At 38.2% G+C, this 26,683-nt stretch overlaps 1 protein-coding gene and 1 non-coding gene across 2 annotated transcripts in view; both read right to left on the reverse strand.

Moving 5' to 3' along the window:
• The window catches only part of UBE2K (ubiquitin conjugating enzyme E2 K), a 70,692-nt gene that overhangs the window by 38,218 nt on the left and 5,791 nt on the right, over positions 1-26,683 (reverse strand). The window lies entirely within an intron of this gene.
• On the reverse strand, positions 18,283-18,436 carry LOC131508297 (U12 minor spliceosomal RNA). The gene has a single exon (XR_009259972.1). It is a non-coding gene; the product is annotated as a U12 minor spliceosomal RNA (small nuclear RNA).

Raw genomic sequence — 26,683 nt, forward strand, 5'->3', positions numbered from 1 at the left:
CAGAAAGGCTCATACCTATGTAGTCAACTAATCTTTGACAAAGGGGCAACTGGATAGAGAAAAAAATATATTTTCAACAAAAACAGTGCTAGATCAGTTGGACATCCACATGCAAAGTAATCTTATCATACATTTTTCATTTTCTAAACTGGCAAAATTCTTCAAAAAAATTTTTTTTAATGTTTATTTTTGAGAGTGAGAGCATGCACGAGCAGGGGAGGGGAAGAGAGTGAGGGAGATAGAGGATCCAAGCAGGTGCTGTGCTGTCAGCACAGAGCCCAATGTGGGGCTTGAACTCATGAACCAGGTCATGACCTGAGCCAAAGTCAGATGCTTAACCAACTGAGCCACCCAAGTGCCCCTAAACTGTCAAAATTCTTAATATCCAATACTAGTTAAAGTTGAAGGGATACCAATAAAGCTCAGAAACCCATTTAATGGCAATACAAGAAGTATTAACACCATACAATTTGTCACACTCTTTAACCCAGTATTACCACTCCTAGAAACTGCGTAAAAAAATAATTTCATTATAGGTAGAAAAAAATATATAACCATAATGGTAATCACTGAAACATTAAATATAATGAAAAACAATAACCTAAGTATCCATTAACTGAGGGTTGTCCACAGGAATTATGGTGCAATTTAATAGAGAATACTACAAACAAAAATAAATGAGTATACTTCTGGTTTCCAATCCAACATGTAAAAACTTGGAAGACATCACTCCCACCTACAGAAGGAAAAAAGGGAACTGAAAATCAACAACTCTTTTTTTTTTTTTTTAACATTTATTTATTTTTGAGACAGAGACAGACCATGAGCAAGGGAGGGTCAGAGAGAGAGGGAGACACAGAATCCGAAACAGGCTCCAGGCTCTGAGCTGTCAGCCCAGAGCCCGATGCAGGGCTTGAACTCACGGACCATGAGATCATGACCTGAGCCAAAGTCCGACGCCCAACCAACTGAGCCACCCAGGCGCCCCCAACAACTCTTCTTAAATCCACCAGAGAATTGAAGTCTCAGGGCAAACTGCTGCCCCCAAAACTGAGAAGACAGAAAATAAGATTCAAAACTTACCAGGGCAAAAGCTCACAAGCATCTCTGCATGAACCATTACTCAGGTAGGAAAACCTAAACTGTAACTGACAAACTGCTAGAGACACAATCAGGATGAATTTTAAAGTGAAAAACTCCCAAGGAGCCTTCCCACTTTTGTTGAGTTTTTACCTCCAGGATCCCTACCAGGTTTACACAGTGAAGATAAGAGAAAATGCCCTCATGCTTCTGGCAGGAGGAAGGGGAAAGAAGCCATTTTGAAATAAGCCCAGGGTATTCTTTGGGAGAGACAAAGTGTGAATGGGTGAGGGGCAGAGAGAGAGGGAGACACAGAATCTAAAGCAGGCTTCAGGCTCTGAGCTGTCAGCACAGAACCCAACGTGGGGCTTGAGCTCACAAACCATGAGATCATGATCTGAGCAAAGTCAGACCAACGAACTGAGCCACCCAGGTGCCTCTACACCCAGGGTATTCTGCCTAATAAGGCCTTTCCTCAAGAGAAACTTTCACCAGACCCTAACCAACTAGAGTTTTTTTTAACAGATCTAACCAACCTAAGCTAAGGGAAAATATCCGATTCCAAATCCCTCCAGACTTCCAGTAACATCTAAGGGCGGAAGGGGACTGAGAAGCATTTAAAATCACAGCTAAAAAGACTGAGACCCAATTACAGGACTATAAAGTGCTTTCCCTCCCCCAGCCACCACATCAATAGGGTTCCTGTGCAATAACAGGGGTTATAACTCAAAGAACTGCAGGTCTCAGACCTTACTTAAAGATGGTGGGTGGCTCAATTGGTTGAGCATCCAGCTCTGGTTCCAGCTCAGGTCATAATCTCAGTTTGTGAGTTTGAGACCCACATAGGCTTCTGTGCTGACAGTGCAGAGCCTGCTTTAAATTCTCTCTCCTCTCTCTGTTCCTCTTCTCTGTCTCTCAAACTAAACAAACAAAAAAAAGTCTTTAAAGAACCCCAAAGGCAACAGGGGAGACAAAAACAAGGGTATCAGAGGAGATTTTAGATTCTGACATCTACACTACAGCAATCAGCAAACAGAGACTAATCCCTGGTCAGACAGACAGAAGGTCTCACACCAAAGGCCTCTTTACCTCAGTTCCTTTTACCCAGTACATCATGTGTGGCTTTCAAGAAAAGAATTATAAGGCATACTTAAAAAAAAAAAAAAAAAAAGACTCTGATGGCAGAAACGCTAGAATCAGACTAAAAATTTTAAATTGTGATTAATATACTAAGTGCTATTACGGAAAAATTTGACATCCAAATCAGATGGGTAATGTTAGCAGAGAGATGGAAACTCTAAGAAAGAATCAAAAGAACACGCTAGAAATTAAAAAAAAAATTGTAACAAAATTAAAAATGAATCCGTGAGCTAAAAGAAATGTCAATAGAAACTCTCAAAACTGAAATGCAAAGGAAAAGCAAATGAAAAAGACAAAACAGAATACTCAAAGGTGTAACATACAAGTAATGGAATACCAGAAGGAGAAGAAAGGGAAAGAAGAAATATTTGAATCAATAGTGACTAAGAATTTCCCTAAATTAATGACAAACACCAAATCACAGATCCAAGAAACTCAGAGAATATAAAACAGGATCAATCCCGGTGCATCTGGTGGCTCAGTCAGTTAAGCGTTCAACTCTTGATTTCAGCTCAGTCATAATCTCAAGGTTCTTAAAATCCAGCACAAAACCTGCTTGCAATTCTCTGCCCCTCCCCCCCACTCATGCTCACAGACATTCTCTCAAAATAAGTAACTTAAAAAACAACAACAACACATAAAACAGGATCAATCCACCAAAATTCATAGCTAGGCATATCATGTTCAAACTCAAGAAAATCAAAAACAGAGAAAAACTTGAAAGGAGCCAGAAAACCAACCAACCAACCAACCAAACCCCTTGCCTATAAAGGAGCAAAGATACTGAGTACAAATATACATACATACAAACAAACAAATAAACGTAAAATGCTGAAAGCAAAAAGCCCCACCAATGTAAAATTCTATATCCTGCAAAATTACTCTTCAGACATAAAGATAAATAGACTTCTCAAATAAAAATTGAAGGGGCGCCTCGGGGGCTCAGTCGGTTAAGCATCCGACTTCGACTTTGGCTCAGGTCATGATCTCATTGTCGTGGGTTTGAGCCCTGCGTCAGGCTCTGTGCTGACAACTCAGAGCCTGGAGCCTGCTTCAGATTCTGTGTCTTCCCCTCTCAGTACCCCTCCCCCGCTCGTGCTCTGTCTCTCTCTCTCTCAAAAATAAACGTTAAAAAAGTTTTTAAAAAAATAGGAAATTTGTTGCCAGCAGACCTATCTTGCAAGAACTATTAAAAGAGATTCTTCATGGGGCGCCTGGGTGGCTCAGTCGGTTAAGCGTCCGACTTCAGCTCAGGTCACAATCTCGTGGTCCGTGAGTTCGAGCCCTGCGTCGGGCTCTGGGCTGATGGCTCAGAGCCTGGAGCCTGCTTCCGATTCTGTGTCTCCCTCTCTCTCTGCCCCTCCCCCGTTCATGCTCTGTCTCTCTCTGTCTCAAAAATAAATAAACATAAAAAAAACTGATATTAAAAGAGATTCTTCAAGAAGTAGGAAAAACAAACACATCAGAAACTTAGAATTTACATAAAGAAAGGAAGAGCATTAGAGGAAAAAGGTAAAATAAAATCTTTGATTTTTCTTATTCTTAATTGATCTAACAGATCAATTATGTTCAAAACAGTAACAACGAAGTACCTGGTGATTAAACCTTATGTGTAAGTGAAATGAATGCCAAATGTTATAATGGACAGGAGAGAGGAAATGTAGATTTTGTTACCAAGTACTTGTACTACCTGTGAACTAGTACAGTGTTATGTGAAAGGGCACTTATAAGCGTATATGGCAAATTCAAAGGCAACTACGAAAGAAAGAAAGAAAGAAAGAAAGAAAGAAAGAAAGAAAGAAAGAAAGAAAGAAAGAAAGAAAGAACGAACGAACAGAAAGAGAAAGAAAGCAAGCAAGCACAAATGGGGGCACCTGGGTGGCTCAGTCGGTTAAACCTCCAACTCCTGACTTTGGCTCAGGTCATGATCTCACGGTTTGTGGGTTCCAACCCCACATGGGGCTCCATGCTGTCAGTGCGGAGTCTGCTTGGGATTTTCTCTCTGCCTCTCCCCCGCTTGTGTGCTCATGTGTGCTCTCTAAATAAATAAACTTTAAAAAAAGCACAAATAATATGCTAAGAGAAGAAACAATGGAGTCATATAAAATGCTCAATAAAAGATAAGACAGAAGTGCAGAGCCCAACATGGGGGCTTGATCCTAAGAACTGTGAGATCATTGGGGCGCCTGGGTGGCACAGTCGGTTAAGCGTCCGACTTCAGCCAGGTCACGATCTCGCGGTCCGTGAGTTCGAGCCCCGCGTCAGGCTCTGGGCTGATGGCTCGGAGCCTGGAGCCTGTTTCCGGTTCTGTGTCTCCCTCTCTCTCTGCCCCTCCCCCGTTCATGCTATGTCTCTCTCTGTCCCAAAAATTTAAAAAAAAAAAAAAAAAAAAGTTGAAAGAAAAAAAAAAGAACTGTGAGATCATTACCTGAGTTGAAATTAAGAGTCAGAGGCCTAACGAACTGAGCCACCTAGATGTCCCAAAACTCATTTTTATACATAAAGGCAAAAACATGTTAACAGGAAAAGGCATGGTAAAACTATAAAACTAAGAAAAAAAAAATAAAAGAAAAGCTTCATGACAACTGGATTTGGCAATGATTTCTTGGATATGACACAAACAAAACCGGCAACAAAAGTAAAAATTAACTGGAACTACATCAAAGTGAAAAATTCCTGTGCATCAAAGAGCACAATCAACAGAGTCAAAAGGCAACCTATACAATGGAAGAAAATATTTACGAATCATATAAATGACAAGTGATTAATATCTAGAATATATAAAAGAGCTCCTAAAATCAACAAAAAATGAACCCAACTAAAAAATGGGTAGGGGTACCTGGGTGGTTCAGTCAGTTAAGTGTCTGACTCTTGATTTGGGCTCAGGTCCTGATCTCATGGTTCGTGAGTTTGAGCCCCACATTGGGCTCCATGCTGAGCATGGAGCTTTGCTTAAGATTCTCTCTTCTTCTCTGCCCCTTCCCCTCTCTCAAAAAATAAACAAACTTTAAAAACACACACAAAAAAAAACCCTTTAAAAAATGGGTAAAGTTCTTAAATAGACATTTTCCACAGATATACAAATGGCCAACAAGCACATAAAAAGATGCTCAACAGCATTACAGAAATGCAAATCAAAGTCATGAGACACACAGATCTATCAAGGATGGCTACTATTAAAAAAAAAAAAAAAAAGGTGAAAATAACAAGTGTTGGCAAGGACGTGGAGAAACCAGAACCTAGTACACTGCTGGTGGGAATGTAAAACAGCACAGCCACAATGGAAAACAGTATGGTTGTTCATCAAAAAACTGAAAATGGAATTACCATATGATCAAGCAATTCCACTTCCAGGTACATGCTTAAAAAGTAGGGTCTCAAGATAATTTGCACACCCACTTTCATGGCAGCGTTATTCAATAAACCCAAAAGGCAGAAGCAACTCAAGTGTCTGTTGACAGATGAATAAACAAAATGTGGTACATACCCGTAATAGAATATTATTCAGCCTTAAAAAGTAAAGAAGTCTGACATGTTACAACATGGATGAACCTTAAGGATGTTACGCTAAGTGAAATAAGCCAGTCACTAAACTACAATATTGTATGAGTCCCCTTACAGATACAAAAAGTAAAAAGGCAGTTGCTAGAAACTGGGGGAAGAGGAGGATAAAGAGTTATTGTTTAATAGACAGAGAGTTTCAATCTTGAAAGATGAAAAGATTCTGGAGATTAGTTGCACGACAATGTGAATAATAAAATGGTAAGTGTATTTTATCACAATTTTGGAAAAAATAAAGGGATGGAGAAAAATACACTATGTTAACAGTAATCAAAAAAAAGTTGGAGTAGTCATTTCAATTTCAGACAAAGTAGATTTCAGAGCAAGAAAAATTACCAGGAATAGGGGCACCTGGATGGCCTCAGCTGGAGGAGCATGCAACTTTTGATCCCAAGGTCATAAATCTGACCCCCATGTTGGGTGTAGAGAACTTAAATAAATAAAGCTAGAAAGCTAGAAAGCTAGAAAGCTAGAAAGCAAGAAAGCAAGAAAGCAAGAAAGCAAGAAAGAAAGAAAGAAAGCAAGCAAGCAAGCAAGAAAGAATTGATTACCAGGGATAAAAAGCATAATGATAGATGTCAATGAGCATTAAGAACCGAATTTCAAAATACATCAGGCAATAACAATAAAACTATAATGAGAAACAGATGAATCCACTATGGAGTCATATAAAATGCTCAATAAAAGATAAGACAGAAGTGCAAAGCCCAACATGGGGGGCTTGATCCTAAGAACTGTGAGATCATTACCTTACACCATACCCAGAAATAAATTCAAAATGGATGAAAGACCTGCATGTGAGATAGGAAACCATCAAAATCCTAGAGAACACAGGCAGCAGCCTCTTTGACCTTGGCCACAGCAACTTCCTATTAGACACATTGCTGGAGGCAAGGGAAACAAAAGCAAAAACGAACTACTGGGACTTCATCAAGATAAAAAGCTTCTGTACAGCAAAAGAAACAATCAACAAACTAAAAGGCAGCCTATGGAATGGGAGAAGATATCTGCAAATAACATATCTGATAAAGGGCCAGAATTCAAAAATCTATAAAGAACTTATCAAACTCAACACCCAAAAAACAAATAATCCAGTGAAGAAATGGGCAGAAGACATGAAAAGACATTTTTCCAAAGACATCCAGATGACTAACAACACATGAAAAGATGCTCAACATCACACACCAGGGAAATACAAATCAAAACCATGATGAGATACCACCTCACACCTGTCAGAATGACTAAAAATAACAATAAAAGAAACAACAAGTACTGGTGAGGATGTGGAGAAAAGGGAACTCTCTCACACTGTTGGTGGGAATGCAAACTGGTATATCCACTCTGGAAAACAGTATGGAGGTTCCTCAAAAAGTTAAAAATAGAACTTTGTGATCCAGCAACTGCAGTACTAGGTATTCACCCAAAGGATATAAAAATACAGATTTGAAGGGATACCTGTAGCCAAATGTTTTTAGCAGCATTATCAACAATAGCCAAACTATGGAAAGAGCCCAAATATCTGTCGACTGATGGATTAAGATGTGGTATATATGCACGATGAAATATTACTCAACCATCAAAAAGAATGAAATCTTGCCATCTGCAACAACACTGATGAAAGAGTGTATTATATTAAGTGAAATAAGTCAGGCAGAGAAAGACAAATATATGATTTCACTTATATGTGGAATATAAGAAATAAAACAGAGGAACACATGGGAAGGGGGGAAAATAGGGAAACAAACCATAAGAGACTCTCTACAATAGAGAACTGAGGGTTGATGGAGGGAGGCTGGGTTGGAGATGGGCTAAATGGGTGATGGGTATTAAGGAGGGCACTTGTGTTGAGCACTGGGTGTTGTATGTAAATGATGAATCACTAAATTCTACTCCTGACAACAATATCACACTATATGTTAACTAGAATTTAAATAAAAAATTAAATATAAACAAGCAACATACTTCTAAATAACACATAAGAAGACACCTTAATTTAAGTTTTAAAATATTTTAAACTAAAGGAAAACAAAAAAAGACAACTTATCAAAATTTGCAGGATGTGATAAAAGTAGTGCTTTGAGGAAGAGTCACATTGAATGCATATACGTATGAGAAAAAAGTCAAGGGGCACCTGGGTGGTGCAGTCAGTTAAGTGTTAAGTGTCAGTCAAGGGGTCTGACTCTTGATCTCAGGTCAGGTGATGATCTTGAGATTTGTTCGGAAGTTTGAGCCCCACATTGGGCTCCACGTGGACAGTGCAGAGCCTGCTTGTGATTCACACACTCTCTCTCTCTGCTCCTCCCCTGCTCATGCTCTCTTTCTCTAAACAAACAAACTTAAAAAAAAAAAAATCCATGTAAAAGTGGACCTGTGTGGTTCAAACCTGTGTTGTTCAAGGGTCAATTGTACACCATGACCAAGTGGGATTTATCCTGGGTATATATGCTGGTTCAACATTCAAAAGTCAATTAATGTAATAAACCACATCAATATGCTAAAGTAATAAAACCACACTCATATCAACAGATGCAAAAAAAAAACACTTCACAAAATCCAAAACCAACTCACAATAAAAACACTCAGTAAACTAGGAGTAGAGTGGAACTTTCTCAATTTGATAAATAATATTTACAAAAAAACTTACAGCTAACATCACATTGAATGGTCAGAAACTCAAAGTTTTCTCAGTAAGATCAGGTACAAGGCAAGGATATCCCCTCTAACCATTCCTTTTCAACATTATACTAGTTCTAGCTAATGCCATAAGAAAAAAAGACAAGCCATACAAATTAGGAAGGAGAAAATAAAACTGTCTTTGCTCACAAATGACATGACCATCTATGTAGAAAATCTGAAAGAAATGACAAAAGTAATTCCTAGAACTAGTAAGCAATTATAGCAAGGTTAAAGGATATAAGATTAATATACAAAAGTCCATCACTTTCCTATATATCAGCAATGAGCAAGTGGAATCTGAAATTAAAAACACAATACCACTTAACATTAGCACCAAAAAACCTAAAATACTGAAGTATAAATCTAACAAAATATGTAAAAGAACTATATGAGGTGGAGCGCCTGGGTGGCTCCGTTGGTTGAGCATCCCACTTTGGCTCAGGTCATGATCTTGCTGTGAGTTCAAGCCTGTCGGGCTCTGTGCTGACACCTCAGAGACTGGATGGAGCCTGCTTCATGGATTCTGTGTCTCCCTCTGTCTCTGCCCCTTCCCTGCTTGTGCTGTCTCTCTGTCTCTAAAAATAAACATTAAAACAAAACAAAACAAAAACTATGAGGAAAACCATCAAGTTCTGATGAATGGTATCAAAGAACTAAAAAAACAGAGGACTGATAATACCCAACTTCAAGACTTAGCATAAAGCTACAGTAATCAAGACATGGTATTGGTCCGGGTGCCTGGGTGGCTCAGTTAAGCGTCTCACTTGATTTTGGCTCAGGTCATGATCTCATGGTTCGTGAGTTCGAGCCCCACATTGGGCTCTGTGGTGACAGTGCAGAGCCTGCTTGGGATCCTCTCTCTCCCTCTCTGCCCCTCCCCTGCTTGGCTTCTTTCTCTCTCAAAATAAATAAATAAACTTAAAAAAAAAAAAAGAAAATTAACTCAAAATGGATCACAGACCTAAATGTAAAATACAAAAGTGTAAAACTACTAGAAAATAACATGGGGAAATCTAGATTAAACTTGGTATGGCTATGACTTTTTACATGTTAACATCAAAGCTACAATCCATAAGAGAAATAATTGATAAGTAGGACTTCTTAAAAATAAACTGATCTGCAAAAGATAATCTTAAGAGAATGAAGGAAAAAGGGACTGGGAGAAAGTATCTGCAAAAGATGCATATGATAAAGGACTGTTACCCAAAATACACAACAAACTCGTAAAAACTCAACAATCACAAACAACACAATTAAAAAATGAGCTAAGACCTTAACATACACCACACCAAGCAAGATACACAGATGGCAAATAAGCATATGAAAAGATGGTCCACTTCATATGTCATGGGGGAAATGCAAATTAAAACAATGAGATAATGAGGCACCTGGGTGGCCTAGTGGGTTAAGCATCTGACTCGATTTCTTGATTTTGTCTCCAGTCATGATCTCATGGTTCATGGGATCTAGCCCCACACTGGGCTCTATGCTCACAGAACTGAGCCTGCTACAGATTCTCCCCCTGCCACTCCGCTTGCCCGAGCTCTCTCTCAAAACAAATATAAAGAAAAAATGAGATACCGCTACACACCTAATAGAATAGCCAAAATCTGGACCAAATGCTGGCAAACTGTGGAGCAGCAGAAACTCTTAATCATTGCTGGTGGGAATACAAAATTATACAGTGACTCTGGAAGACACAATGTTAGTTCCTCAAGAAACTAAACATACTCTTACCATATAATACAACAATCATACTCCCTGGTTATTTACCCAAAAGGAGTTGAAAACTTATGTCCACACAAAAACCTGTATGTGGATGTTTATTGCAGCTTTATTCATGATTGCCAAAACTTGGAGGCAACCAAGACATACTTGTAGATGAATAGATAAACTGTGGTAAATCCAGACAATGGAATATTATTCAGCAATAAAAAGAAACAGCTATCAAGCCATGGAGAGATACAGAGGAAGCTTAACTGCCTATTATTAAGTGAAAGCAGCCAATCTGAAAAGGCTACATATTGTGCAATTCCAATTATAGGCCATTCTGGAAAAAAAAAAACTATGGAGATAGCAGAAAGGTCAGCAGTGGTGGTGGTGGTGGTGGTGGGGAGATGGACAGGATGACACAGGATTTCCAGAGCAACGAAAATACTCTGGGGGCGCCTGGCTGGCTCAGTTGGAAAGCATGCAACTCCTGATCTTGGGGTCACTGAGTTCAAGCCCCACATAGGGTATAGAGATTACTTAAATAAAACTTTGAAAAAAGTTGCTCTTCTTAAATCTTGGGATACTGCACAAGCTTTCCTTTACAACAACTATCATCACACACAGAGCTAAAATGCTTTTAGTGTGGCTATACCCTTGTTATTTATGGAAATTCATAAACTGAGAGTTCCTGTATTTACTAAATATATAAATGCATAGAAAAAAATTGTTGAAAGTTCCCTCTGAAAGAGAAGATGAGGACTCAGGGGAGGAAGGAAAGGGTAAGTATCAAAAAATTTTACTCTGTATTATTTCTGTACTAAAAAATTTTTCACAATGACACTATATCCTTAATTTAAAACAACTTTTTTTTTTTAATCACCCAAATTCCTGTATCATTAAGAAAAGTCAAAAAGGAACTTTAAGGGACACCTGGGTGGCTCAGTCTGTTAAGCACCCAACTCTTGACAGTGTGGAGCCTGCTTGGGATTTTCTCTCTCTCAAAATACAGAAGCTTTAAGAAAAAAAAAGCCAAAAGAACTTTAATTTTTTTTTTTTTTTTTACATTTATTTATTTTTGAGAGACAGACAGCGTGAGTAGGGGAGGGGCAGACAGAGGGAGACACAGAATCAGAAGCAGGCTCCAGGATCCGAGCTGTCAGCACAGAGCCCGATGCAGGGCTCGAACCCACAAACCGTGAGATCATGACCTGAGCCGAAGTTGGACGCTTAACTGACTGAGCCACCCAGGTGCCCCAAAGCCAAAGGAACTTTAAATGATAAAACGTACTGACAGCAAAAAAGAAAAACTAACAAAACTAAAGATCTCAAACATGTGGTGCCTGGGTGTCTCAATCAGTTGAGCATACACTCTTGATTTCGGCTCAGGTCATGATCCCAGGATGGTAGGATCGAACCCTGCTTTGGACTCCACACTGAGCATGGAGGCTTAAGATTCTCTCTCTCTAAAAATAAATAAGTAAAAAACAAACAAACAAAAAAACCTGAAACAAAAAGAAAGAGAAACATGGAACTAAAATAAAATTGAAAAGTCACAGGCTCAACTGTTAAGACAAAGAATAGGTAAACTAAAGGCAGGAAAAAGAAAAGAAACTAAAAACTGAGGCAAACCACGCCCTCAGTTTACTTACACATTAATAACATCATAAATAATGAGATGTATTACGGAAAAGGTTTTTTTAAAAGACACCTAAACTGACAAACATTTTGAATGTGAACAAAATATTAACACAGAAAAAGAAAAATTCACAAAAAATATGCCTTTCAGCAACCACTCTAAAAAGCCACCTGGTTCTCAAACACACATCCACCCCAATTTACAAAGAATAATCCCATATGGTTTCAAAACAATGAAATGGATAGAACAATCATAAACACATTTTGTAAAATAAATATGGCTTTGATGCCCCCAAACTTAATCAGGACAATTCTGAACAAATACAGGCAAGTCTCACCGAAAAGATATACAACTCTGAGTAAAATCTTGGTTAATATACCATTACAAATGTCAAGTACTATTCACTATGACCAAGAGGGATTTATTCTAAGAATTCAAGAATGACTTCACTCCATGAAAACTTTTATCAAAAAGGTATCTGGAAATGCCTTAATCTGACAAATACAGCCTTTACTTTGACAAAGAATATGTATCTAGGGGCGTCTGGATGGCGCAGTTGGTTAAGCGTCCGACTTCAGCCAGGTCACGATCTCGCGGTCCGTGAGTTCGAGCCCCGCGTCAGGCTCTGGGCTGATGGCTCGGAGCCTGGAGCCTGTTTCCGATTCTGTGTCTCCCTCTCTCTCTGCCCCTCCCCCATTCATGCTCTGTCTCTCTCTGTCCCAAAAATAAATAAAAAACGTTGGAAAAAAAAATTAAAAAAAAAAAAAAGAATATGTATCTAAAATTGAGACAAAATTAGTTTTCTTAAAAAAGGGAAAGACAAACTATACTATTACTTCTACCACTTAGAGTAATCCTTCCATCTAAACACTTTTTTTTAAAGTTTATTTACTTTGAGAGAGAGTGCCTGTGCACCAAGCAGGGGTGGGGCGAAGAGGGAAAGAAAGAATCCCACGCAGGTGCCACACTGTCAGCACAGAGCCAAGGTGGGGCTCAATCACAGGAACTGTGAGATCATGACCTGAGCTGAAATCAAGAGTTGGACACCCTGAGCCACCCAGGCACCCCTAAACACAAACACTTTCATAAAATTCAATATGAATTTATTTTGCATAAATGTTATTTTAACCACAAAAATTTCAAACAACTGAAACAAATCTCAAATTGCTTTTGAAGCTGTGACTTGGAAGTCTCCAACTCTAATAAAATTGTCAGAAAATTAATTCTTGTTTATGCCATCCAGTCTATGACATTTTGTTATGGTAACACAGGTGGACTAAGACATCCACACACTGATAAGAAACAAAGAGAAAGAGGATGGGACACCTAGGTGGCTCAGTTGGTTAAACGCCTCTTGATTTGGGGTCAGGTGATGATCTCACAGTTTGTTAGAGCCCTGAGTCAGACTCTGCCCCGACAGTGCCAAGCCTGCTTGAGATTCTCTCTCTCTCCCTCTCTGCCCCTCCCCTGCTCACACTCTCTCTCTAGCTCTCAAAATAAATGAACTTAGAAAGAAAGAAAGAAAGAAAGAAAGAAAGAAAGAAAGAAAGAAAGAAAGAAAGAAAGAAAGAAAGAAAGAAAAAGAAAAAGGGGAAAACCATTTATTGCCAGTGGAGATGACTATTATACCAAATCTTTAATAATAATTTTCATTCCAGTTGGTGACAGAAAACTCATTTCTAAAAGAATACTGTGTGTGCATATACGTATATATAATATATAGACGTATTATACATATATATATATATATATATATACATATATATATATAATTAGCTATACAAATGTAAAATTGGTAATTAGGAAAACCAAATTTCTGCAACCCCCAATGAAATAACTGACTCGGGCAAGATCCAACTGACCTAGCATCACTAAACAACCTGATATTATTACAGATCTATTAAATTGACTCAGTATGAACTATATTCTATACTTGTCAAAAATGTCTAACTGAACCTAGTCAAAGCTTTACACATAAACTCCCAGTTTATAAGAAATATAAAAAGCACCACCATAAGGAAATCTCCAGGATTTTCAGTGTCAAAAAGAGGAAAAAAAAAGAAGGGTGTGTGGGGAGAACCAGTGTAAATTTTAAAAGACTAAAAATTACATCCATATGCAATTTGTAAATTGTAAGTGGATCCTGTTCCGCCCCCCAAAAAACTATGAAACATTTTTTAGTTACCTGAGGTAATATGAATATTAGATATCAAGGAATTAACATTTTCTTAGGTAGGATAATGATACCATGGTTACGTAAAAGAATGTTATTTTTAGGAGATATATGCTCAAGATTTTGGTAGTGAATTATCTTCATAACAGCAACATTAACAATTGTTCAACCTAGGTAGTGAGAATGTAAGTATATTTCAAATTTCCACTTGAAAAAATTTTTTAAATTTTTTAAAATACTTATTTTTGAGACAGCACAACGGGGGTAGGGCAGAGAGAGAGACAAACACAGAATCTGAAGCAGGCTCCAGGCTCCGAGCTGTCAGCACAGAGCCTGATGTGGGGCTTGAACCTACAATTGCGAGACCAGGACCTAAGCTAAAGCCAGACTCAACTAACTGAGCCACCCAAGTGCCCCAAAAGTTTTCTTAATAAAAAGTTAAATAAAAAAATAAAATTGGACAATTGATTTTTCTATTTGACTTTAAAAAAAGATTGTATTAATGGTGAGAATATGATGAAATGGGCTGCCTCATGCAGTGCCAGTACTACAGAAATTGACAACAAACTTTCTGGGAAGCACTTTGGTCATAAGCATATGAAAAGTTCAGACACTATGACCCAGTAACTTTTTTCCAGGAAATCTATCTTAGGAAAATAAACTCATATAAAAATTATGTAAAGATATTCCATTTTCTCTCTCTACACACACACAGTGGAAAAAATAACTTTTAAATGTTCAACAAAAGAATGGTTTAGGGGCACCTGGCTGGCTCTGTGGGAAGAGCATAGAACTCCTGATCTTGGGGTTGGGAGTTCGAGCCCCATGTTGGGTGTAAAGATTACTTAAATAAAACTTAAAAATAATAATAATAAAAAAAAGGATGGTTTAGTCAGGCAATACCAAATATTAAATATGTAACTTACTATTAACATTTAATACTATTTAATATTTAAACAGTAAACATTTTGTTTTAAAGATTTTATTTATTTTTACTTAAATTTTTAATGGCTTTTTTTTGAGAGAGACAGACAGTGTGAGCAGGGGAGGGCAGAGAGAGAGGGAGACACAGAATTCAAAGCAAGCTCCAGGCTCTGAGCCTGACACAAGTCAGCACAGAACCTGACACAAGACTGGAACTCACCAACTGTGACATCGTGACCTGAGCCAAAGTCAGATGCTTAACCAACTGAGCCACCCAGGCACCCCTATATTTTTTTAAACTTTTTAAAAAGTTTATTTTTGAGAGAAAGAGAATGAGCAGGGGAGAGGCAGAGAGAGGACAGAGGATCCCAACCAAGCTCTGCACCATCAGCACAGAGCCCAACATGGGGCTCAAACTCACAAACCATGAGATCATGACCTAAGCTGAAATCAAGAATTGGGCACTTAACCCGCTGAGCTATCCAGGTAAAGATCTTATTTTTAAGTAATCTCTGCACCCAAATTTGGGCTCAAACTCACAACCCGAGATCAAGAGTCGCATACTCCACCAACTGAGCCAGCCAGGCACCCCTAAAAGTAAACGTTTTAAAAGAATATTTAATGTCACACAGAAAATACAAGATATATTAAGAGAAAAAAGTACAAAACAATACTTGGTATGTAACCAAGACATTGATTTGGTATAAAGAAAAAAAGGATGGTAATAGCAACAGATATCTGTGACTGATGAGATTGTTGCTTACATGTGTCATCTTTGTACATTTCTAAATTCTCAAAAAACAACAAAGAAACAAAGACTGTGCTTCTGATATTTACAGACCATAAGATCTTAAACCCATGGCCATACACTCGATTTTGTCATCACCAAAATTGCACCTTCTCTGAAATCCATTTCAAGTTTCTCAGATTCCAAAATTCTTGAAATCAAGTTCACTTTAGTACTCCAAACCCAGCTACTAGCTGGCTTAATCGAACATCACCACTCTCCCTCATTATCAATCACTCCCTTGCAAACCTTGGTGCTTTTGTTCCTTCGAGGTACTCATAAGGCAAAGCCCCACTGCTAGTTAAACTTATTCCCCAATTAACTTGAAAACAAAAAACAAAAATCCTTTCTGTGTCTGCCTGAAGCAGCACTGCTGGGGTTGGGGACAATAACACACAACCATCATTAATTGGTCTCATGTTCAAGTGAAGACCACAAATCCCAAATGAAAACTTAACATTTGCCCTAAGTGTCTTTGCTCCTCCATTTATGCTAGTGATACCACCCCTCCGTTCTTCTCAAGAACGTTACACATTCAATTACTCCTCCTTTCTCTAGCATAATCAATTTCTCCCATCCATCAACACATAAATATAATCAATATCAATTTTTAAGTTTATTATTTTTAAATTTTTTTAACATTTATTCATTTTTTGATATAAATAGAACGTGAGTGGGGGAGGGGTAGAGAGAGAGGGAGACACAGAATCCGAAGCAGGCTCCAGGCTCTGAACTGACAGCACAGAGCCCGACGCAGGGCTCGAACTCATGTACCGTAAGATCATGATGTGAGCTGAAGTCGAACGCTTAACCGCCTGAGCCACCCAGGTATCCCTAAGTTTATTTATTTTGAGAGAGAGAGAGCACAAGCAGGGAGGGGCAGAGAGGATCCTAAGCAGGCTCTGAACTGTCAGTGCAGAGCCCAATGCAGGGCTCGAACCCATGAACCGTGAGATCATGACCTGAGCAGAAATGAAGAGTTAGTTGCAGGACTAACTGACTGAGCCACCCAGGTGCCCCTCAGAATTTTTTTTAAAGATCTCTGAAGCTGGGGCGTCTGGATGGCTCAGTCGGTTAAGCGTCTGACTTCAGCTCAGGTCATGATCTCACAGTTCGTGGGTTCGAGCCCCACATCGGGCTCTGTGCTGACAGCTCAGAGCCTAGAGCCTGATTTGGATTATGTGTCTCCCTCTCTCTGCCCCTCCCCCACTCTCGCTCTGTGTCTCTCTCTATATTTTTTTTAAATGCTTCTTTATTTTTGAGAAAGATCTCTGAAGTCATATTCTTCTGCAGCTCCCCCTCTTCTCTGCTCCTGTCAAAGCAAAGCCTTAAAAAAGTTGCTTTAGCTTTCTAAGGTGTCAGCTCCTTATCTCATTTTCTTTTACTAACTCTCTCCAATCATAACTCCGTCTTCAGCATTCCAATGAAAATATTCCAGTCAAGGTCATCAATAATCACTGCATCTCAAATTCAATGTCATTTCTCCCACTCAGCACCATAATAAAGTTGACCACACTCGGAATTCTGTCTTCTCTTGGTTTCAATGATACCACACTCCCTGGTTTTCCTAATATATCACTAATAGTTCACTGTTCTTATCTTTTGTTGTTTCTTCTAGGCTCAACTTCAAAAGATACTAGGGGTCCATGACAAAAACCAGGACTTTGTCCTAGACTCCCTCCTTTTCTAACTAAATTCTCCTAGACTTAAGTCATCCAGTCTAAGCTTTAACTTAACAAGAACAAAGCAAAAATCTTAATCTTCCCAGACAATTTCAATGTGCTCCTCCCACTCTTTCTCATCTCAGAAATTAGCAGCATCATCTGTCTGGTTGCTAAAGACAAAAGTCTAGGTGTTTTTCTCATTTCTTCACTTTTCATCTGTAACATCAGCAAGCTCTTGTGACCCTACCTTTAAAACATATTCCAAATACTTCTCTTCAGCCTCCTATTCTATCATAACCCCAAGCTACAATCATCTCTTGCCTATGCTATCTAGAAAGGCTTCCCAAATAATCTTCCTAAGTTCATTCCTGCTATTCCCCACCCCCACATGACAAAATGCCTAACCAATTTTCTTTTCTTTTTCCTTACTAATGAAACACTGATTTTAACTGGGGAACAATGTGCTCCGCTAAAAACATTTCCTAGTCTTCCTTAAACCAAGAAATTATGACACAATCCTGGATAAAAAATAAATAAAAACAGAAGTCACTGAATGGGATTTCTCAGAAAGCTCTTTAAAAAGGGTGAACTCAGCTGGACATGTAGGTAATGCGTTTCCCTTTCTGAAAATTCAGAAATGTTGTCTGAACCTCTGCCAGGCATTTTGAAGAGTTTAAGGACAAGGGTCAAACTCCTACTGGTAAATTCAAAGTTAGTAGTCTGTTAACACCTTAAAACCTCTAACCACGAAACTCTAGGATACTTCTCTCTTGACTTTACCTATTGTTTAACCCACTACTACCATTTCTTTGGTTACATCCAGCCAAACTCAACCCCTAACTCCTAAATCCTTCTTCCTTACATCTTTGGTTAATACATTCTCCACACAGCAGCGAAAGTGGTCTTTTTTTTTTTTTTAAAGGGGGGACAGGCAGATCCTGACTCCCAAGGATCCCACAAAACAGGCAGGTCACCTTAGGGGCAACCTTTACCCACTCAGAAATTCATCTCATCTCACGTTAGCAGTGAGGATTCAGGCATCACCCAAATCGTTATTTTTCTTACTCAGAAGTTTAAGGCATCAAAGTGGTCTTTTAAAAACAAAAATTTTGTTCTTTTCTTTCTTTAAATCCTCAAATGGCTCTTAGAGTCACTTAAAATACAAACTTGTTACTTTGGGCCTAGAAGTTTTATGTCATCTGGCTCCTGCCTACGTCATTCTCTGCCTCTTACCTACAGTACTCCAGCTACAATAACCTCCTTTTGCTTGCTTAAACATATCAAACTCATTCCTACTTTATGGGTTTTGTATTAACTATTTCCTCTGATCTGGAATTTTCTTCCCCTAGAAACAATCTTTATCATTAAGATCTCAATTTAAGTCTAAAGTCTTAGAAAAGGCCTTTTCTAAACATACAATCAAAAACAACCAGTTAGGGGCTCCTGGATGGCTCAGTCGATTAAGCATCTGACTCTTGATTTAGGCTAAGGTCATGATCTCACTGCGCTGACAGAATGGAGCCTGCTTGGGATTCAACGTCTCCCTCACTCTGCCCCCTCACACCTGTGCGCACACCTGCGAGTGCGCATACCACCTGCGAGCACACATGCTCTCTCTCAAAATACACATTAAAAAAAACCCAACTAATTAATTTCATCTATACAACATATTTCTCCGCACTTTTATCACTTGTCTGTCTTACCTTGCCCCACTCATCACTATATTCTCAGCACATAGCAATACCTAGCATAAAGGAAGCCTTCAAATATTTGTTAAATTAAAGACGTGTTGATACTGATGATACAAAGAGGAGCCATGATGCTTACTTTAGAGCTTCTCAAGAGTAGGGACTCTAGTAGAGAAAGACAGCTTCAAATGACTAAAAGACATTAAAAATTACAAATCTGGGATGCAAGTCAAATTCGAATTATATTCAAAGGTCTTTTAAAAGCTTCTAAATATGGGGGTGCCTGGGTGGCTCAGTCGGTTAAGCATCCAACTTTAGCTCAGGACATGATCTCACGGTCCACAGGTTTGAGCCCCACGTCATGCTGACAGCAGAAGAGCCTGAAGCCTGCTTTGGATTTTGTGTCTCCCTCTCTCTCTGCCCCTCCCCCGCTCACGCTCAGTCTCAGTCTCTCTCCCAAAAATAAACATTAGGGGCACCTGGGTGGCTCAGCCAGCTCGGGTCATGATCTCATGGTTTGGGAGTTCAAGCCCCATGTTGGGCTCTGTGCTGACAGCTCGGAGCCTGGAGCTACTTCCGGTTTTGTGTCTCCCCATCTCTCTCTGCCCCTCCCCTGCTCACACCCTGTCTCTCTCAAAAATAAATAATAAAAGAATTAAAAAAAAATAAACATTTAAAAAAAAGCCTCGCTTAAAAAACAAAAAACTTCTAAATACGTGTATATATGAACACACATTAAAAACCAATGGAAGGAAATAACCAAAATTAAGAGGTTTCTCTGTATATCTAAAATATATCACAAACAAAACAAGAACATAAGAAAAGGATTATCCCCAGGGGTAGGATTACACATAATTTTTACTTTATTATAGTTCTATGTATTTTCCAAAATTCAATAAGCAAGTGTTACTTTTGTATTCACAAAAATTGGCTATTTAAAAGGGAAAAGTAATTAAATGGTTCTACATTCTTGACTGTATAATGATTATTAGTGCTTTCTATAGGCATATAAGAATTGATGATCCTAATGTATGACTAAGTTAATTCCAATTTATCCTCCCAAGTTTCAGTTTAAGGGTTATTCCCAAGGAACTCTTTCCCTGAGGTTAGGTTACCTCACCCCCACAGTTCTCCTTATTTAAACTCAACAAACATACATACAATTGTCAATGTGTCACTGCCTTACTAGACCATAATTTAGTCCATAATAGCATAGACTATATCTTACTAACAAACATAGGTGGCATTCAATAAATATTTGTTGAATAAGTGGAGAAAATGTAAACTTAAGAGTTAACCCACACTGATACAGACGATGTCATATATAATATTGAATAGATGCTCCTTGAAATCTTTAACAGGGAAAACTACAGAATAAAACAAAAATAGATTGCCTTTCCACCATCTTATTTCCCAGTTTTTGGCTTTGACTATTACCCCAAATCACAACCTGACTACATTATCAACACTTAAACAGAAACCCAACTTGGTCTAGAGGCCACCTTTATCAATATACTATAGTCCCTAGTCTCAGAATCAGAATAAGCAGTATTACTTTTACAGTGATTGGGGATGAGCTCCCTGGCACTTAAAAAAGTCCTTAAACTCATGTGGGAAAACAAGTGCTTCCTGCTTACCTGGCAGTGTGCTAAACAATGGAGAACTGAAAATGTAAGATAAGTCTCTGCCTTCAATGACTCACACTCACAGTTCCTAAGAGCCAGCAGATAGAGATAAAGCACCTAAGTAAACACCTAAGGATATAGCCAAAGTATGAGCAAGCCTATAGATACAATGTCTGACACATCTAACCACCTAATACCTCATTCAAACACCCAATGACTCTAAGATACACACCCCAAATTCTTACCCATGTACACCAGCAAAAGCTGGAAAATAACCAAATGTTCAACAGATGCATAAACTTCAGTATATTCTATATATTTAAAGAAAAAAGGAACTACTACAAAATGATTTAAGAAAAATGAAGCACAAAATGTATTATCACTGCTGAAAAGCAATAGTATCAGAAATCTACACTTGAGTATGCCAATCCCAAATAGGAGAGTCCACACAAAACAAAGAAACCTAAAAATACCCAGTCACTTGAGAGAAGGTTACATATACCAGTCCTGCATTTGTAATCACTAGAAAAATATGTAATTGCAAAAAGGCTGAAAATAATTAACCGAGTTAACAGGCCTGCCCTAAACCTATGCAAAGGTTTTGCACTTTGGACAGCAGCTCCAAAAAAATATTAGGTGCCTATCAAAGTTTTTTTTGGCTTAAAATGTTTTTTTAATGTTTATTTTTGAAAGAGTAAGCATGAGCAGGGGAGGGGCAGAGAGAGAGGGAGGCAGAGAATCCAAGCAGGCTCCATGCTGCCAGCACAAAGCCTAAGGTGGGGCTAGAACTCAAGACCCGTAAGATCATGGCCTGAGTTGAGTTGAACACTCAACTGACTGAGCCATCCAAGCACCGTGGCTTATTTTAAATGTTACTAAGCCCACACTACATTCCAGGCACTATACAAGGTGAAGAAATAAAGATGAGTAAGTATCTCAAGGAGCTCAATGATATCGAGTAGGAGCAGAAAAACATATGTACAGTTACCAACACAGTAACTGCTCTAACAAAATCCTGACTAAGTGACACTGGAGAACAAAAGTAAACTGTGTTTTCATGAGAGATTTATGAGGAAAGGCATCTTAGGGTAAGTAAATTTCAAAAGGCAAAGGAGGAGGTAAGAGCTTATCCCAGGCAGACACAGCACTAAACAGTATGCAATTTAGTGTAGCTGAAGGTCTGAGAGAGTGAGTGAGGTACATGTAGGCATGCAACTGTGTTGAGACTTGACAGGATATAGGTCAGGAAAGATAGACTAGAACAAAAGTATGCAAGTTTTGACTGTACAATGGGCAGTAGAAAACCTAAAGGAAAACGACAAGATCATATTTTAAAAATTAAATTCTGTGGCGTGGCACTAGGAGGGTTGAACAGAGGTTGCAGAGAAGTAAGTGTAAATAAGCAAACAGTTTTACTATAAATAGCCCATCTGAGCTTTGCAAACCTGACCTAGAGTGTTTAAAAGGAATGTAAAAGAGGAAACAAAGACTTAGAAGATAAATGGAGAATGGGAGAAGAAATCAACTTACCAAGAGTAGTGACACAGGGGCCCCTGAGTGACTCAGTTGGATAAGTGTCCAACTCATGATTTCAGCTCAGGTCATGACCTAATGGTCATGAGATCAAGCCCTGAGTCGGGCTCTGTACTAGGCAGGGAGCCTGCTTAAGATTCTTTTTCCCCCTCTGCTCCTCTGTCCCCTTCCCTTGCTCGAGTGCATGTGTGATCTCTCAAAAACAAAAAATAAACGATAGTATTCAAGGAAAACCAGAAAAGCATACCATATAGGAAAAGATAGAAAAATGTGACTTCTTGCTTTCTTTCAAGTAAATTCTACCCCCAATGTGGGGCTTGAACTCACCCAAGATCGAGTTGCACACTCAACTGAGGCAGAGGTACCGCCCCAAAAATGTGACTACTTAAAAATTAAACTTCAGTTAGATAATATGACAAAGTTAAGCAAAATAAGACAGTCATAAAAGGACAAATAACATGTAATAGTCAAATTCATAGACAAAAAGTACAGTGATGAATTCCAGGACTGGGCAACAAAGAAGTAAAGAGTTTTTGGTGGGAATTTCACAGTTTTACAAGATGAAATGAGTTCTGGAAATGGATGGTAGTAACGGTTGTACAATGTTAACGAATGCCATTAAAACTGTACACTTAAAAATATACAAGATGTTTAAGTTTTACATGTATAGCATACCACAATTTTAAAAAAAAGAGCACAAAAGTTAAAAAAAGTCACATAATGTAAATACATATAAATAAAGAATTTCTGCAAATCAATAAGAAAAATACAAACTATCCAAATTTTTTTAAATGGGTAAGGAATGAAAACACTAACTTCACAAAAGAACGCCTAATGGCCAATAAACACAAAAATATGCTTAATATCTCTACCGGTGAAGGAAATTAAAATTAGAATAAGCTACAATTCCACATCCATCAGACTGACAAAAATCTGAGTCCTTTTTTTTATGCTGTGTGTGTGTGTGTGTGTGTGTGTGTATGAGAAGGGGGGGAGAGGGAGGGAGAGAGAGAGAACGAATCTTAAGTGGGCTCTTCACTATGAGAGCAGAGCCCCACATGGGGCTCAATCTCTCAAACCCCAAGATCATGACCTGAGACAAAATTAACAGTTGGAATCAAGAGTCAGACGCTTAACCAACTGAACCACCCAGGGGCCCTGACAAAAATCTAAGTCTTACAAATGTCAGGTCACCAGAACCTATACACCACTAGAGAAGTGTAATGATACAATCATCCATAGAACAATGAAGCAACACCCAGTGATGTAAAAGATGCAAAACACACACGGATCCTGCAATTCTACTTCCTAGGAAAATTCTTATGTGCCCAAGAAAACATAATGATACTTGATTTTTTCTTTTTCTCTTTTTTTAAAGGGCTAAATGTTCAAAGTTCATGCTGCCCATTGAGAATGAATAAAGAAACAAACAAAACCTGATGTGGAATTCTACATAATTTAAAGAACTAAAGCAATATGCATTGCCATGGACAAATTCTAAAAAAAAAAAAAAAAAAAAAGGCTAAGAAGAAAAGTTGCCGATATAGAATATTAGTCAACTATGAAAAAAATTTTTTAAACTTTTAAAAAACACTAAAAAGTATTTTTACACTCAAAAATACTATGGTTTCAATAGTAAAAACAAAAGTATGAATGGAAAGGATATAGGCCATCTTCTGCACGTGATTACTTCTAAAAGAATGGAATAGGGAAAAGGTTACAAAGTGATCTTCATCTGTATGTTTGTTTAACTTCTTGGGGGAGAGGGGAGAGTTAAAAGTTAATCTAGTATAAGAGAGTTAAGATCTGTTAAATCTATACCATGGACATAAAAGATGTTCACACCGACTGACTGTCTTCTAAACTTCTAAGTGTAAAATATTCCATAATTTTAAAAAAATCTTTAAAAATAATGAGCAGGAAGCAAGCAGAAGATATGATTGTACACTCTTTTTTACACCTTAATCAGTAAATGTTTGGGAGTCAGAGACCTAGTTTCAAACCCCTGTTCCACCAATAAATTGCTTGATACTGAGTAAATTATTTAGTTTCTTCAGAGCTCCAATTTTCTAATCTGGAAAACAAGAATAACACCAATCTCATAAGGCTGCCATACACATAAAATGGCAGACAGCATGCATTCAATTATAGGTATTATTTTAAATTTGTAATAAAAACAAAGAACTAAAGGAAGAAAAAGGGCAAGAATTTTGGATGAAATGAAGGTCTCTCATCTCAGAATTACTAAGAGACCACCACGGATGTTAGATGGATGTGACTGCCACTTTCTAGCTTCCAAGACCCAATTTTAAATTAGGAATTAAAAAAAATTTTTTTTAATGTTTATTTATTTTTGATACAGAGAAAGAGCATGAATGGGGGAGGGGCAGAGAGAGAGGGAGACACAGAATCGGAAGCAGGCTCCAGGCTCTGAGCCATCAGCCCAGAGCCCGATGCGGGGCTCGAATTCACGGACCGCGAGATCGTGCCCCGAGCCAAAGTCGGACGCTCAACTGACTGAGCCACCCAGGAGCCCCTAAATTAGGAATTTAAAAAAATAAATAAATTTAAAATAAATTAGGAATTTTACGAAGAGATTGAAGATTACATAGACCATAGAATTAGAATCTGGTTTTCTTAGTTCAGTTCAAAGCAACCAAAGCCATATCAAGAAATCCCAAATAATCCACTGTATTATCTGAAAGGCTTCCAAATAATGTATTTCTTTTTCACTTAAAAAGATCACATTTTAACAAACTCTTCCCCAATTTTTAACTGTCTCCTAAAGAAAGATTAACACCTTGAGAACAAAACCCAGATATATTTTTCTGAATTCCCCTTGGCCACAGGTTGTTTGCACACAGATGACAAAGAATCACTATCAGAAGTACTAAAGCTCCTTCATCTTAAATCTTTTCTTGAGGCAAATTCTCATAGAGCTATCACTACACCACTGAAGGATCCAAGAACAACAATAAGCAGAATATGAACATATCACTAACTTTGGTATCTTATAGGCTATTCATTTATATGTCCTAGGCATTGATCTAAGCACTGTACAGATGCTCTTAATCTTCCTACATTCTTACAAATAAGAAAACTAAGATACAGAGTCAGTGCTGCAGGTTAAGTGTAGAAAAGCCAGGACTCAAATCAAATCTAATTCTGAAGCCCATGCTCTTAATTACTAAGCTAAATTTACTGTATCATGCTTAAGGAGTGAAATATCTCTGCCTCCTCCCAAATTTAAGTTCTAACACCGAGAGGGGAAAAAAAAGCAAGATATACTTAAATACAATAGCCAATATTAAATTGTCACTCTTACTTGAAGTTTTATTAGCATTTATAGTATTATTCATGAAAAAAAAACAGTACCAGGGCACCTGGGTGGCTCAGTTGGTTAAGCATCTGACTTTGGCTCAGGTCATGATCTCATGTTCATGAGCTGGAGCCCACTGGGCTCGCTGCTGTCAGCACAGAGCCTGTTTCGGATCCTCTGTTCCTCTCCTCTCTCTGTCCCTTCCTCACTCTCTCTCAAAAATAACATTAAAAAAAAAGTCCAGTAAAGTGACCATATATAAAGGGTGGAATGGACTGGTATGCAAAAATCCTGGGTTCGTTAACCAGATGTGTGTCACTGAACAACAATCAATCTCTCTCTAGGCCTGTTTCCTGATCTTATAGATGAGGAATTTGGCCTAGATGTATGGTGTCTTTCAATTCTAATACTCCATGCATTTTAACATGTTTTCTAAGACACTATTATATGTAGTATATAGTATATATGAGTAGATATATATAGTACACTATTAATTTAAATTCAAATTAACATACAGTGTAGTATTGGTGTCAGGAGTACAACCCAGTGATTCTTCACTTACATACAACACCCAGTACTGATCCCAGGAAGTGCCCTCCTTAATGCCCATCCCCCCACCCACCTCCCCTCCAGTAACCCTCAATTTCTTGTTCTCTGTATTTAAGAGTCTCATGGTTTGCCTCCCTCTGTTTTTATCTTCTTTTCCCTTCTCTTCTCCTATGTTCATCTGTTTTGTTTCTTAAATTCCACTTGAGTGAAATCATGTATTTGTCTTTCTGACACTTCACTTAGCATAATACACTGTAGTTCCATCCGCATTGTTGCAAATGGCAAGACTTCATTCTTTTTCATTGCCAATAGTCTGTTGTACACGTTATGTATGTGTATGTGTATATATATATATATATATACACACACACCACTAAATATTTTTTGAACAAATATTTTAAAGGTTATCTTTTGAAAACCTTCAAAATTAAAACACATATAGTATACACTTGTGTCTATTCTTTTACTCAAACATATTTAAAGTTAATCTGTGCTATTAGAAGTCAGGAAAGTGGGGCGCCTGGATGGCTCAGTCGGTTAAGTGTCTGACCTTTGGTTTCAGCTCAGATCATGACCTCCCAGTTTGTGGGTTTGAGCCCTGCATCGGGCTCTGCA

Source organism: Neofelis nebulosa, chromosome 3 (assembly GCF_028018385.1).
Source record: "Neofelis nebulosa isolate mNeoNeb1 chromosome 3, mNeoNeb1.pri, whole genome shotgun sequence".
In the NCBI taxonomy this organism is placed as follows: Eukaryota; Metazoa; Chordata; class Mammalia; order Carnivora; family Felidae; genus Neofelis; species Neofelis nebulosa.